This window comes from Heliangelus exortis, chromosome 3 (genome assembly GCF_036169615.1).
Source record: "Heliangelus exortis chromosome 3, bHelExo1.hap1, whole genome shotgun sequence".
Classification (NCBI taxonomy): domain Eukaryota; kingdom Metazoa; phylum Chordata; class Aves; order Apodiformes; family Trochilidae; genus Heliangelus; species Heliangelus exortis.
In genome coordinates, this window is record NC_092424.1 from 53,606,111 (window position 1) to 53,621,373 (window position 15,263).

The 15,263-nt window shown below is 39.3% G+C and overlaps 1 protein-coding gene and 1 long non-coding RNA gene across 8 annotated transcripts in view; one reads left to right on the forward strand and one right to left on the reverse strand.

The window, feature by feature from the left end:
* ARID1B (AT-rich interaction domain 1B) overlaps positions 1–15,263 on the forward strand; it is a 329,115-nt gene that overhangs the window by 105,570 nt on the left and 208,282 nt on the right. The window lies entirely within an intron of this gene.
* On the reverse strand, positions 7,821–12,977 carry LOC139794703 (uncharacterized). Its single transcript, XR_011725226.1, has 2 exons — positions 12,706–12,977; positions 7,821–8,096 (listed from the first exon to the last, which is right to left on the reverse strand). It is a non-coding gene; the product is annotated as an uncharacterized lncRNA (long non-coding RNA).

Consider the following 15,263-nt stretch of genomic DNA (forward strand, 5'->3'; position numbering starts at 1 on the left):
GTGAGTATGTAATACCTGTGAATTAAATTTTCCATTGTTTTTACATCAAGTAGCATAAGACTGCTGTACCTCTTTCCCACTTTCTTTTTTCTGCAATGTTGTAAAATAACTGAATGATCTTGTTTTCCTTTGTTTGGGTCAAGAAATTTTAGCTGAAAATTGTTACTCTGTGAAAGAAGATTATTGACTCAACAAGCCTTCAATTTTCAGTGAATAACACTCCCACCCTCTAGCTTCAGGAACATGTGGTGCATGCATTCTATTTTAAAGTGCAGACTGTAATTTAAAACTGAGGCAGTTTGATGCCCCAGTGAACTTTGTTTAAGCCTGGAATAAAAGGAAAAAAGCCTCAAGTTGCAAAGAAGTGACTAAGCTTTCTCAAAGGCTTTTCTTGGTCATTATGCACAGAGATGGAAAAAGTTGCTATTTTTTCTAAGTAATTTTAATTCTAGATCAAGTGTAGTTGCTAGTTTGCTTGGGTGTTTTGGGGTTTTTTTTTGTTTGTTTGTTTTTTCCCCACCCCCATGTATATAAGCCTGTAGCTGGAACAAGTTTCACACAACACACAGGTAGAGAGATATCAAGTGTATGTATTTCAGTGTGTCCCTGAGGTGCAAAATATGCTCTGTTCTGGTGCTGGTGCACACGTGGGTTCTATAAATGGCCTCCTGTTTGTGTCCTGGTGCCAGTCAGAACAGTGCCTCAAATTCACTGCAAGCCACTGCAGTGTCACTGACATGAGTGATGTTACTGGTGGGGGGGTGAACTTAGACTTTGTGTGTGATTGAAAATCATAGCCCACTCAGCGTTACGGATATTTTAAATTTGACTTCAGCATAGCCAGGATTTCAGGACTGGTGCACCTGCCATATGAGGAGATGCTGTGAAAACTGGGTTTGTTAGCTCTGAGAAGAGAAGGCTTAGGGGAGACCTTATTATGATGTTCCGGTACTTAAAGGGGGGTTACAAAGAAGGTGGAGACTCCCTGTTCACATGGAGTTGCATGGAGAAGACGAGGGGCAATGGGCACAAGTTGCTCCTGGGGAGACTCTGATTGAACACAAGAGGAAAATTTTTCACTATGAGGACAGTCAGACATTGGAATGGTCTCCTGGGGAAGAAGGGGGATTCTCCTGCTTTGGAAAGTCTCATCTCAACAGAATGCTGAGACATCTCATACAAAAAATAGTATTAGAAGGGTTGGATGAGATGATCCTTGAGATCCCTTCCAGTATGACACTATATGATTTTGTGATTCTAGTTGATCAAACTGATTCGTTATCTGGGAGTCAACTAGTACATTTAAGTTTAAGTCCTGTTTTTAGGGAATAGTACAATCAAGGTAGTGCAGAGCCCTGGAGCTGTATTGTCCATGTAGGATTAAACTGAACCATTAAAACCAAAATTGTTGTTTCCTGAATTAAGTGTTCTTACTATTAAAACTAAAATTTGTAAAGTAGAGACAAGGTCCTGTTTTTTATTGATTTGTGTTTTGTGCTTTACAGGATTACTTGGTTTTGCTTGGTAGATTGATCGTATTTATTTAAAAAACAGGGTTAGGTTGTTACTGAAGTATAGAAACTAATTTCACTTAGTATTGTAAAAAGATACTTTGCTATTCCATCACTTTTTAAATTTTTAAAATACTTCACCTTTACAATGTTTACAGTATCCCTCTAATAACAAAACTACTATTTAATATCTGAGCAAATTTACAAATGCAAAAAAGAAATATTTAGTCTGACCTCTGTATGAAACTTACATGGGAAACCTGCTGAGGGATTATAGATCCCAGTAGTGGTTAAGGTTGCAAAACCTTGAATTTAAATAGGCCAACGTTGTCCTAAGTGGAATATTAAATTATTAGTAGCTTTTTACTGCAGTGTTTTTTTAAGCCATGAGGAGTTGCAGCAATGTACTTTATACTTGCAAATACCAGCATAGTATTGGTTTCAATTAAGGAATTCAAAAACTAGATTTCACTTGGGTGGTTTAAGCTTCAGCCCCTGGAAGCTGCTGCCCCATAGCCAGGGCACTGAACTCTGCTTGTGGTAGCCCCTGAACTGCCAAAGTTTGCAGTTTGAAGTTAGAGGCAAGCTTAAAGCCCCTAAGGTTACTTTAATACTCAAGGCCATGAACTGTGGTAGCATGGGTACCTCTCTGCATGTGTGGCTCAGGTCTGCATGCTGCAGGTAGCAGGTTGTCTGATTGTTCATGGCATATCCATAATTTCTTGGGATTTTAGGTATCTGTGCTAGCTGTCCTTTTAATGGGCCTATATTTCCATGTCAGTGCCTTTAGGTTTTGATTTAAGAATCTAACTCTAAAATGGTAAGGGTTTTTTTTTTTTTTGGATTTGGGGATTATTTTTTTGGTTTTGAAAAATTCACACAATGTGTATACATACATAGTGTGTGTATAAAAGCATGTGTCTTATCTACTTGACTATTTGTAAATTTTGAATAGATAGCATACTGTAGATTCCCAGGCTTAATATATTCACTGGTGCATGTCTTTGTACATGCCTGTGTGAACACTGGGATTACAACAGAGAAAGTAAGACAAAAGAGGAATACTCACTGGAATACCCTTTCAGGAAGTACCTGAGACTGTGAATGGTTTTTTCTTTTATTTTTACCACAAGTATTCCTGCAAGAAAAGAATATTTTTTTTCAGAATGACTCCTTTGCGCTTGCCAGCCGTTGTGAAGTGTGACCTCAGCTTCATAGCCTTGACTAGGCACAGTAATTCACTCTGACCAGCAAGATCTGAACTAGGAGTTAAATGGCTTTGCTTTTTGTTTTACCATCCATTCCCGTCTTCTGGTTGCAACTTTCATGGACAGGGTGGGGGTAGTGGGGGAAGTTACCGGTCTTCAATTTGATGGTCACTTCTGAGTGGTCCTGGTCAGCTTGATGTTTCTGTTCAAGCATATGTTTGTGCAGGCATGGTTGATAGTGTTAAGTTCAGGCCCAGGTTTCATGGAGCTTTGTCAGACTGATTATGGTATATCCGTAATTGCTGGGGATTTGAGGTACCATCATAGAGCACATGGGAAGTGTTTGGAATGTGTTATTTGTTTTGTAGTGCTGCATTGGTTCCTGATAAAGTCAGTCCTGTGGCATGTGAAACTGTTCATGTTTTGCTTTATTTTTTTGAGGTCTGATATAGGTTTTTAAAATTCTCTCAAATGAGTTTTCTTGAAACTTAATGTCTTGTAATGCTTAAGTCTCTGAAACCTTCCTGGCTTTGCTGGAGCCATACATCCTAGATTCATCTTAGATTCACTGTGAGGTCTTCCCTTGAAGATTCATGTTGATTTTATGAAATATGTGCTATATCGTGTTGTTTGTGAGAACTGCTTCTGAAATGTATTTACTAAGTAAATAGGTTTCCATTATCTAATAACAATTTTAAATATACACACACATTCACACTAAATGAGGGGAGTTTCTGCATTTGCCTTTGGAAAGCACTATACTTTAACTCACTGTATCACTTTTCCTTAACATCATGCAGATTATGCTCTGCCATTTCCCACACAATTTCAAACACAGTGCTGCTCCCACAGGACTTAACTTTTTTTTTTTTTCTTCTTTTCTTTTGAGGGTAAAGCATCATAGGATTTAAATCAGGATAGAAAAGCTGGTAAGATCAGGAAAAGCTACTTTCAGTTTCCAGATTTTAGGCTTTTCATCTCTCCTTCCATGCAAACAATTACAGATGACCCTTTAAATCATCTCAACCTGTGAAATGAGTCTTATTGTGTTAAATTAGAATTAGGACCTGATCTTTTAGGCACATTTGAATAATTGCATTGGTATAGGAAAATATGCCATTCTGGATCATTTATTTCACATAACAGTTAAGTGACATGAATTTATAACTGAAAGTGTGGTTTTGAGTTTGGGATTTTTTCCCCATTCAGGGAAGAAATTAACTAATAGTTTATCTCCTACCATACTGTTGTAGTTGCCATTTTAGAAAGTAACATAAAGGTAAGCATACATAAGAGTTTATGTTTATATGTTTGCATGTAGTAATACATTATGCATCAGTAGCTTTGTTAAGGTTGGCTGTATATATAGTAGAAAACATACTTAAAAGTACAAAGCTTGTTTCATGCCCTAGGATAAGGTGTAGACTCGCATACACATTTATAGTGTCATAGATGATAAATTTTTCCAATGCATTTTGCACAAAAGGTAGTGAAAGAGATTTAAAACAGTATTGTTTTTTGTTTTTTAAACTGCAAACTATACAATGGCCAGTGCTTGATTTTGACAAGTAAGGAAATGCAGGGATTAGAAGTAATCTGAGATACTTAGATTCACTTCTTAAAATAAAAATAACTTAGCAAGATTGTATAGGTAAATAAAATAATGCATGGATTAAGTACAGACATTGGCCCTAGTGAACTTGCTCACTATGGCACAGGATAATAATTCAAGCAGTTGTCTTTTTATTTTAGGCCTTTTTAGTGAACTGAAAACATTACCAGGTTTTTGTATGATACAGCAGTTGAGATGGAAGAAAACTAGAAGAGATCATCTGGAGTTTATTTAATTTACAGACCATGTCAATATTTTAATAATAGAGCTTAATGAAAGCTTTATGAAAGCCTAATTTTCCCATCCCGTTTACTGTATCATTTGATGCCTACATGAAAGTTGGAAAAAAAGAGAAGTTGATTAGAGAAATTTTCAGCATAGCTTTTCAGGATTTATTGAAACAAGGCTGTAAAATTTTAGAATCTGTGTGTGCTGTGATGTTTTGTTGTTTGTTTTGGTTTTGCTTTTTAAATGACTAACATCTCATAGTTGCAGCTTCATTTGGGTTCTCTCATAGTCCATTTTCTCTCTGTATTAATTCCTTTCCTTTGTTTAGCTTGTTCTTTTAAAGAAGACTTAGCAAGAACGTGTATACACCACTGGTGTTTTTGTATGACTGATGATTCTACTTGTATGGCTCATTACACACTTTGCCTCATCAGAAATCAGATTACCAGTCTTTTTGTTCCTATTCTGAGGTATGATGAAGTACGGGACTTTTTTTTGGCTCTGGAAGTATTTTGCTGCTTCCGGCCAGAGGGTTATTCTGGTGCTTAGCTCTGCATGAGAGGTGCCATTTGGGCTACCTACAGAGCTGTCTTTCTCCCCTGCAAAGAAGCAGAGGTCAGATACCAGATCCTGTGAATGCTGAGAAATGCACCCGTGCATATACTCACATATACTTTGCAACAGTTTAGCTCTTTAATTTTTGCTGGCTAGACCCAGTGATTTCTAGTGCTTGCTTTTTAATGCCTGTATTCACAGTAGTACAGGTCAGATTGAAGTCAATTCTATAAATCCTTTAACTTATTTTTTACCAGAAAAACAAACTTTTCCCTCCTGTACAATAATTTTATTCACTTGACCTCCATTTCCATGGAGATGTGATTAGAAGGCTGTAGTCAGCTAGCCACACAGGCTAAGAACTATGTTTTTTTACAGTATGCAATGAAACTGCAGATTTGAAGAGTAATTAAAGGACCTGTAGACTGACACTGCTTTTTTTTGTCACCACCACCCACATCTATTAAAAATGTAACCTGAGCCAAGGTTGGGGTTTTTGTTTATTTGCTGGTTTAAAAAACACAAACAAAAAAACCCTAAAATAAACAACTCCCCCAAACATTTTATTTAAAAGGAAAACAACAAAAATCCTAACCTTTTTACTCTTTTAACTTTTTTAATTATCACATTCCCAGCAATCAAAACCTCGCAGCCTGTACTGGGCCACATTGTGCCTTGGAGCAGGAGAACATGGTTCAGGGATGTGGGGTGGTGGCATGTGCTGCTGCTTGCCCAGCACCCAGCCGGCTAAAGGGCTGACATGTCCATGGGTGGTGGTGTGTTTGTGTTTGCTGGCCTAACCAGTATGCTTTGTACTGCTGTATTTGGGGTTTAGGTCTCTGAACACTTGTGGGTGGTCAGGTGGGAAGGTACCTTTCTGGTAAGGAGAGCTCATGGTACTTCATGGCCTGATGAGGGAGAAGCAAAGTGTCTCAGTTTCTGCAAAACAGGGTTAAGTTGTGGCACTCAGTGCTGTCATCTAGGAACCACAGTGGTAGTGGATTAAGGGTTGGACTTGATGATCTCAGAGGTCCTTTCCAACCCGGATGATTCTGTGAAGTTTTCCTTCAGACTGGGTAATAAGTAAGCTGTGGAGTTAATGCCATTTAGATTACTTGTAGCTCTCTGTATATGTTAACATTAAAAAACACCCAAAACTTCAGGCGTGGGATTAGTTAAGCGTTTTATCTGCAGCTCCTCTGTTCTCCTCTCTAAGGGGCTCACAGGGTAACCCAACTTCAGAAAGCTGAAAGGGACTCTTATGGTTCTGGCACATGCCTGCAGTGCTGTGGCGAGCGTGGCACCCGTGAGAACTGCTCTCCCTCCCAGAGACCCGGAGAAGCAGATTCAAAACCAAAATGCATCTGGGTCTGAATTCGTGGTTTCCTGGGCAGCACACAGTGCTATTGCTAGAATACACGGCCTGCTCTATAGATTGATTTTAAAGTGGATATTTTTGTCATGCTTAGTAAGAGCACATTGATGAGACAATGGTGCGTAACCGAAGTGAATGTCTGGGTTTTTTCTGTAGCATTCTTACCCTTGCCGGTATTGCCGGTATCCATGTAGTGGCAAAACTTAAAAATAAGCTTTCTCCTTCCATATGAGGGTTTTCTGCACTGAACCAATCTTGCAAATATCCCTACTCTTTTTCTTGTAGGGCGAAAAAGTGAAAACTGCTTTTGTTGTTGTTGGAGTGACACCATAAAATTAAACCGGTGTTGATTCAGCAAGCTCAGGTTCTCCCTCATCCTGGCCGGGCGAAGGGGCTCCACCGCCCTCTCGCCGCTCGGAGCAGCGCCTGGCAAGGGCAGCGCCAGCAGCTCTATGAGGGGTGATTCAGCGAGGCCCCGGGAGAGACCATCCCGCTCCGCATCCCCGCAGACCTGACGGAGGCGAAGGGAAGGGCGGTGGGCGCCGTTCCCGCTGTTGCCGGGCACGAAGCGAGGGCGGGCGGGCAGGACCCCGCGCTCTGCTCCTTCCCTCAGGCCCGAGGGGCTCCGCGGGGTTTCAGGCCGCTTCGAAACCGTCCTGAGCATTTTTATAATTGATCATCAGCTGACACCGCCCGGGCAGGGAGCTCTCACCGCTCCCTCTGGCTGCTGGAAGTCTGAAATTACATCTTTGTCTTTGAAGTCGGGCGCACTGTTAGCGTCGCCATGGCGACGGGGCGGGTAATGGCCTCTGCCGAGCGGAGGTTGGTATTTAGCGCCGAGCGCGGCCCTACACAAGGCCTCGCTCCCCAGAGCGGTTACTGAGCTGTCCCCTGTTAGAAAATGTTTAAAAATTGCGTTTTTACATGGCCTTGCCAGATTAATAGTCATGGTTTATTTCGCTTTAGCTGCAAGGATAAAAACATTATTGCATTAAATGGGAAGGGTTTTTTTCCCCCCTCTTTTTGGTTTATGCATTATTAACACAAGCTTTCCTGTTTTGCTTGTAACATTTTATAGGCTCTTTCAAACATGTAGTCAGATTTGCTCTGTTGCTCTTTTTATTTTTCAGGACTTAACCCTTTCTCTCCACGGTGTCTTCAAAAACTTGGAGGGAAGCCTTGAGCATTTTTGGCTGCTCCTACTTAACATGTTTCAAAATAGAAGGCTTTTTTTTTTTTTTCTTTTTCCTTTTTTTTTTTTTTTTTTAAATCTGTCTTTTGAAGAATTATGCTTTTTTGAAGCATTCTACAAAGGGATGCAGATGAGTCTGTTCTTGTCATTTAATTGAGGCAGAAGCTGAAGTCAGCACACATGAGCCTTGATAGGGTTGTGAAAGGTTCAAGTCGAGGAAGTATTTTGGTCTTGTATTCTAATTTTTTGCCCATCTTGTCTTCGGCCCTTAGTGTTGTCACCCCACTCTCTGTAGGTGTAGCATTTTGTTAGGAGCCTTCAAAAAAGATGCACCTCGTTGTTGATGGACCAAAAAATCCAGAATGATCCAAGGGACACAATATTTGCTCCCACTTCCATCCTCTGTAACATGGGGCTGGTGAAATCCAGGTAGACAAGTAGAAATATAATTTCTACTTGTGTTTAAACAAGTATAAACACAAGGTGCAGGCTTTGTTTTACTTTTCCAGTACTCCAAAATACAGAAATACAGCTTTCATTTTAGTCTCTAGTAGGAGGCATATACCCAAATGCAGTGCTGTAGAGACAGGAGTTCAGTCATTCCTGCTGACACAAATGGTCTCTCTCTCAAAAACTTGGAGGGTAACAAGCAAACCTGGAACTTTTCATTCTCCTCACCTACCCCCCTTTTTAATTTTATTTTTATTTTTTTTTAACTGTAAATTTGTTGTTTATGGGGTACTTACTGGCATCTTTGTTTTTTTCATCTCTGTCACAGCACCTGGTCTCCTAAATGCATGCAAGGAAGCATGCTTCCAAAAGCATCTCCGGAAATACCTCAATTTTTGTCCTTTTTTAATACATGTCATGTATTAAAATGTCATGTAAACAGAACTTCTTGTGGGATGCACTTTTCAGCTTCTAAACAGTGGACCGAAACGTTGAGATCTACTTCACCCATCCAGCTGGACTGTAGACTGTGCTCAGGGCTCTGTATAGAGAGGCTGTATTTGCAGGACTTGTTCTCTCCTCCCACATCTGTCTTCAGCCTTGTGTCTCAGAACTTTGCATTTTTTCCTGCATGCAACTTTTCACCCATGTAACTCCTACATATGCCTTCAGTAAATAGCACTGCTTCTAAAAGTCAAGTGAAATATATTTCCTACCTCAGGGAGGGCCCTTGGGTAGATGAAAGATGGATGGTCAACCCAACTCCCTGCCCACCTGAGACCAGCACAAGGCCTGTCTCTTCTCTTGGCCGAGAGCAGCTTGCAGCCCAGCCTGGAGTTCAGGCGTTACAGTGTTGGTGAATGCATCAATAATGTAAATTTTTAAAGTTTTTCTTTTTTATATATATATATATATATATATATATATATAAATACTGTACAACTGCATATTTTGTTGCTGGACTGGAGATTTACTCTTATCTCCTGATTTTGTGAGTATGAATTTCAGCCTTTGAGTTGCATTCCCCTTGAATCTACAAATTCTGGGAAAATTAGACAAAACACTTTTCATTCCATTAATAAGAAATTACTAATTGCTTATAAAACTGGCATATCTTTATCTGCAAAGGGCTTTTTAAAGTTGCTGCTTAATCTTTTTCCTTTTTTAATCACTAAATAAACATGTCTCAGCTGTCACTGCGTGTGAAACCAAAACCTGGATGTGGACAAAAAGCAAACACTACACTAATTTTCATTAGCATATTCTATCTTCTAGAACATTTATTTTTTCATCTCCTTGTAAATTGATTTTTCACATGCTTGTGACTGATATTTGAACTGTCTTGTTTGTAGTAACTGACTTATGTAAAAGGCAGGTCCTGGATCTCCCAACATGAATATATTATGGAGGTGACCTGGTGGGTCCATAGTTAAGGTTGCACAGAGTTTTCACTTAAAACGATGTTTAAATCCCTTAATTAAACATTAAAACTCACACAAATTCTCAAACATGGACTGTTTCAATAAGGAGGATAAACTTTAATTATTTAGGTACTCAGTGTTCTTCTTAGCGCAGTATATGCAGAATTCAGAACAACTTAAAATTATTCCTTCCTGAGGTTTTTCTGGAGTTCCTACTATTTTCACTTTCTCTGTTCTTTTTAAAATATTTTGACTATGCCTTTCATTTCTGTAAGTTGTCATGTCTCTGTTGACTTCATAAAACTGTGACAGTTTACATAAAATAATTTAACTGAAACCAGTTCAGCTTTAATTATAATAATGCATGCTACAGAAGAAGATACAGAAGACACAACGTGAGGAAGCTCTGTATACTACTGGTTTTTACCATGGAACTCAAAGAGTATATTGGTTATTTCCAGCAATAGCAGCATTTGACACCAGTGATTTGGAAGGAGAAAAAAAACTCTAGAGAACCAATTCAGAAGAGAAATACCACATGGAAGCAGTGTTAATTCTCACACACCTGTAACATCTCTACTGTACAGGTGGTTGTTTCCGAATCAGTCAATAAACAACAGCAATGGGAATCCCAAATGGGTGTAAACTTCCCTCTGCTTTTATCCATGTCCATATTGCTTCAGGGCCGAGTTCAAGCTTTGTTGATTTTAGTTAGCTTTGGATTAGGCTGATTAATTCTTACATTCACTCTGCCCAGTTGTCACCCTATTCCTCTGTATGAATGTCTGGTTTGAGCCTTTTTTTTTTTTCTCTTGTCTTTTTTTTCTTTTTTTTTTGGACAGGGTCTGTAAACCTGTTGTATTCAGCTGTGTATGCTGTACCTGTAGTGACCAGCAAACACAGCTATTCTTTGTAGTGTTTGCAGCCTTCTGCTGAGCTGTAAGCTCATTCTCTGCACAGGTAGAATCCTTGATGAAAACAATATATTTGCAAACCATACTATAAATGAAGAAAAAGTCCTTTAGAAACCTGTATTTCAAGTAAAAGTAGGCACTGCCTTCAGACTTGTTAGCTTCCAGCTATCCCTCTAACTAGCCGGAAATAGAGACAAAATGGAGGAAAAAAACCCCCATACTCCTCATTAGTTTATGGTCTGTGGAAAGTATTTTGTTAAGCCTTTTAGGTCAGGATCTGTGTTTTCACCTTATTTTCTGCTGACTGCCACTGTTGTCATGTACACATATGAGTTCAGGTGTCCTGTCCATTGAAACAGAACAGCTAATACTTAATTTATTTTTTTGAAATTCTTGTCCTGTTAGCAGCAGTAGCAGCTATAGTCTATGAAAACGCTTATTACTTACATAGTGCATTGTTTCACAGTATGCTGGCTCTTGAATTTTGGAGAACAGAACTACTATATCCTGAGATTGCATACCAATACTATAAAAATTCAAAATTACTTATTAATTTGAAGAAATGCTGATTGCTTTAGGCATTGGGTGAAGAGCAAAATTCACAGGTTGTTCTTTTTCCCTGTGTATGAGTAGGTTCACAAGCTCTTCCAGAGTAGAGATTGAAAAATTGGAAGAGAAAAGGCTTGTTGCATTTGCACGCTGCAGATTTCATGTGAAAAGGCATGTGAACAGAAGCTACTAAGCTACTGGGCCTGGAATGTTCTTTTGTTGGTGACGTTCTTTCATTTTATTAACTCCACTGTGCATGTACTTGAGCACTCTGAAACAAAGCATAGTGGGGAGGAATACATGAAAGCAGCTAATAATGAAATAATTTGGAGAGTCTAATTTGATGGGTTGGAATCTTTGGCAGTAATACCATATTAGTGGCATTTTCATTATTTTTGGGGCTTGCTGGCCTGTGCGAATTCTCTTCATTCTTTGTTTTTGGGGAGGAGGGAAATATTCAACAAATCCAAGCACAGTATATGCATTGTGACAGCAAGGGGTTAAAGAGATGTAATTATGCATTCTTCAGTAAGTGTTCTGCAGTCAGCAATCCAGCAAGGATTTTATAGAACAAAAAAAAAGAAAAAGAATTACAGAGGGAGAATATGGAGAGAAGGTCAGATCCAAGGATTCTCCTAGGGTTTTCTCGTGTTTGCTTTTCCTTTGTGTCATATTATATACACTTTACTGGTAGAAACAGAAGAAAGCATTACCGCTTGTTGGTTCCTCCTACTGATAAGGTACACTTGATCCCTTTTCTTTATTGTAGAAGTAGAGGTGAATTTATAGATTTAGTTTTTTAAGTAGTTATGAGCCATCCCAGTGCTTGCCATATTCATTTTATGTTCCCCAGCTCTTAGTTACTGCAAGGAGTGCGTTGCTGCCCTGTGAACACTGAGCATTTCAACCAGTGCTGTTTCTCAGCCATGGTTCAACTGTTCTGTTTGAGAGGATTTGAATTTCCTGCCAATCCATCTATTGGAAAGAGCTTGTTTACACCTTCGTGGGTGATTTAGGTGGATGGATGGAAGTTCTTGCAGAGTCAGTATTTTGCCTGGTGAAGGTAAGCTTTCATCACTGCTATCACTGCTGACAAAGCCTTTGAGAAACCAAAGGGGAAGAAGTAGGGGTTTGTTTTTTTCCTTTTTTTTTCCTTTTTAACTTTTTTTTTTTTTTTTTTTCCCCTACCATGTATGATCATCACATTGTTCTACACAGGTAGAATAGGAGGTGATGGAGTGTTTTGGAACAGTTCAAGTAACAAAGCAGAGCATGTAAAACAGGCAGGTTATTTGGGATGTGGGCTGCCCCTTTTCTTCCTCTCTGTGACTTAGCTTGGGGTCTGACTTGCTGAGTCACTCAGTGCACCAGATCCTTCTTTTCTATTGAGCTAATGGATTTCGACATAACAGCAAAGCGTTTCTGGGAGATATTTTTGTGTTTGGTAATACTGTAATCTGAAAAATTTTGGACTTCCCTGCCTTTTTTTTTTTTTTTTTTTTCTTTCACATGCTACAATTTTCGTTTTTTTCCCTGGGTACTTTCCCTGATTAATTATAGGGAAAGAGCAGCAGACAATTAAATGAATGGGAATTCTCCCCTTCTCCTTGCTCAGAAAAAACCCCACCCACACACCTAGCCCCCCCACTCCCCTTTTTTTGGGATAAAGATCCTTAGCCTTGCTACTGACCTTAAGGGGACAATCTCTTGTGATCCCCATGGAGAAAGAGGTGGCAGAGTTTGTCAGTTTACATACTGGTGCAGTATGTTAAGCTCCTTGCAGTATGTTAAATCAGTCAGTTGCACGGGTCTTCTGAAATGCAGAATAAGGAGCAGTCTACTGCTAATGAAAATGGAAATGTTTCCTCCCACCCTTGTTAAAAGTCCAGTTTAAAGCTATTGATTTCCTTCCCCTAAAAAGTTAACTCCCATTATGCTTCTCTCTTTCTTTTAACTGTCTTTTTTTTTCTTTCCCGCGTAGTGTCTCTAACATTTTAACTCTGCAAAATTCTGAAAGTGTTGCTGTGAGGAGAAAGGATAGCCTGATAAGTGTATTTCCTAGAGTTTCTGGCCTTTCAAGGCTTCTCTTACGGCGAGGTTGAACTGTGCTGCCGACTTGGATTGAGACAACAGGGGAGGCGTGTGCAATACTTTCTGCTTCCGATAGCTCTTTGTTGATTTAAGAGAGAGCACTTAGAGAGTGGTAGGTCATTTATGTGATTATGAAGAGCACTTGGTTCTCTCTTATTCAAGATGGAAAAATAATAGTTTTTGAATAAGAGGTCACTGTCAAGATGACACTGAATGTGACTTCTCTTCCCTCTGCATTCCCTCGCCCCACTAGAAGAAAAGCAACACTGGAACTACTCAGGATTTTTCCTGAGTGACTTTCCATGTGACTTTCTCTTCTGTTCTTTGTTCATTTTATTCCTCACCCTTTCCTCTGCATGTAATGTTTGTACTTCTTGATGGTGTCTGGATATTTATGGTAACTAGAAATTTAAAAATAAATGTAATGCATGTAAGGCTCTATGTGTTGTTTTAAGTCTTGTTTTTCCACTTTGCAGAATTAAGCTGTGAATGTGTGATGTGGTATCTGCTTGGGTGACAGATGTCCATTCCTGAATGATGCTGTGTTCCTTTTGTGCTTTATTTATGGAGTGATTTGCTTCTAAAATAATCTCTTAATCTTTTCCAAACTACATTTCTGTATGTGCTCTTTTTACATATGCCATCATTAGGGTAACGGACTAAAAACTGAAATTACTCCTAAATGCTTTGTTTCTAAAGCTAATAATAGGATATAATGCTTTCATTTTCGGTCTGATGTGTCCTTTCAGAACTACATGAAGTGTGTAGTTTGGTTTTGCTCTGGAGGTTTTTTTGTGTGCTTGTTTCATGTAGCACAACCATAATGAAATTGTATTTTAATTTCATTCACTTATCAAATGAAAAGACAACACAAATTTGTCCTTTTTTAATGTTAGGTTTGCTTTTATGTCTCAGAAAAGGAGCTGTTATCCCCAAATTAGAATGTGATTGCTCAGAGTAGAGAACATCATAACATTTTTTGAAAAGCATTAACTATAAGGTTTGTTTACTTAAACCAGTGCTGAAGATCAGTAAATGCTCCAGTTCATCATAAATTTCCTTATAGTAAACTTAACCGGGTGTTGTTTCAGCTTCAGGATCAGGTTGGTCAGTGGAATATGTATAATTCTTTACAGGTGGGATGACCTCTTTAGATTCTCTTACTTGCAGTGTAAATTTAAGTCTGTATAAAGCATGCTTAGATTTTCAGATGTTTGCCTGTTGACATACTGAAAGTAAGTCGCATGGAGTTTTGAAATACTGATTTAAAAAAACCCAACAGCAACAAACTGTTTTGGAGTCAGTATTAAAAATTAACAGTAATTTGAGATTCTGATCAAGACACCTTAAGGCTAAAAAAGAATTGCTGAGAACTTCCACGTTTTATTATCCAACTATCCAGAAATCACAGAAAATTGTGCGCAAGCCTGAAAAAGCATAGTGATGTCATTGGTCTTCTACTACCAGACTGTAGAAAATTTGGAAGTTGGACTTGGCCTCTCATAAAAAGCAATTTTGCTTAACCTTAGTCTTGGATTTAGAGTTTTTTGATGTTTTCATTGTTACAGATGAAAGTTCAGGATCAGTCCTGAGTACAGATGATGAGTATTGAGCAATCACAGAAGCTGTAGTTGTGCCTCTTTATCAGCTGAACTCTTCCTGAGGGCACTTGCTGTACTGCTGCCCCCTGACATCTACAGTTTTTCTGGAAATCTGCTCAGTTTGTCTTAGGACCTTACTTCCCAGAAAATTGGCCTTTATTCTGCAGCGTCTGCTTGAGCTGTTCGGTGCAGGGCTGGGGCTGTTAGCATTGCCACTCATATTAGGAGCAGGCTTTAGAAGCAACTTTGCTGCTTGAGCCCTATTACCATACTTTGATGCATGCTCCCCAGCAGTCACTGAGCAAGCTGGATGAAAGGAAACTGAAAAATGTTCCCCAGAAGCCTGTCTAATGCACTCCAGCTGCCAGCTAGCAGGTACTTGGTCCTTGGGCTATCCCAAAGGACAGCCCTCCCTCAGGGGTACGGCGTAGGTGTTGGGTGCCCAGCACCAAGCTCTTCTGCTCACAGGTTCCTGCAGAGCCACACCACTGGCTCTGGCAGGCATAGGTTTTCCCTTCAATGCAAGATGCTGCTGGGCCACGTCTGGATGTTTTAC